This window comes from Hyposmocoma kahamanoa, unplaced genomic scaffold (genome assembly GCF_003589595.1).
Source record: "Hyposmocoma kahamanoa isolate Upper Pololo Valley unplaced genomic scaffold, ASM358959v1 99702, whole genome shotgun sequence".
Classification (NCBI taxonomy): Eukaryota; Metazoa; Arthropoda; class Insecta; order Lepidoptera; family Cosmopterigidae; genus Hyposmocoma; species Hyposmocoma kahamanoa.
In genome coordinates, this window is record NW_020656001.1 from 3263867 (window position 1) to 3264621 (window position 755).

The window sequence follows — 755 nt, forward strand, 5'->3', positions numbered from 1 at the left end:
TTTTAATTTTACAAAGAAAACATTCCAATTTACGCTATATTAAGTTTTACAAATTATTTTATTGAATGAATTTTTATTAAGTTCAATTTATTATATTTATTATTAATAGAAATTAGAATAAACTAAAACATATTAATTAGTACTGCAGTCTTATGTCTGTTTGGGATTTTTCATTAGAGGAAATACTGGATCCCAAACTGGTGGTACGGAGAAATCATCTTCCCTGTTGAAATTAGGATGTTTTTTATTCAATAGCCTCTCGCAGCATCCTGGGCAGATAACGGACTTCTTTTGCAAGGACCTGGGGTTTGTCAAACTTCATTGAATGTGTAGGTTTATCCATGACATGCTCGCAGACTGCAGACTTGTTTACGGGACGTACGTTTAATGTAGAAAACTGAAAACGTCTAAAAATAAAGTGTCTCGTAAATATTAGATAGTGCAATACGCCATATTCTAAGCTAAAGTGCCTACACGGGCGATTTTGTGATTGGTACCGAACATCAAAGGGAATATAATTAAGTACCCCTGTCTGCAAAGATCCATTATCACTTATTGCTGCATATTACTGGAGAAAACATCGTAGAAGAGAAATATCGGATTTTGAGCAAGCAATTTCGAAAAGTTCTTTTCCTAAATTGGTCCTACAGAGAGTCGAACCCGGGACCTTTAGACTAATTAAATATATTTTTAATACCTTGTGACGGGACTAACAAGTCGTCCGCCCTGGTGTTAAGCGACACGCCAGTCCATAA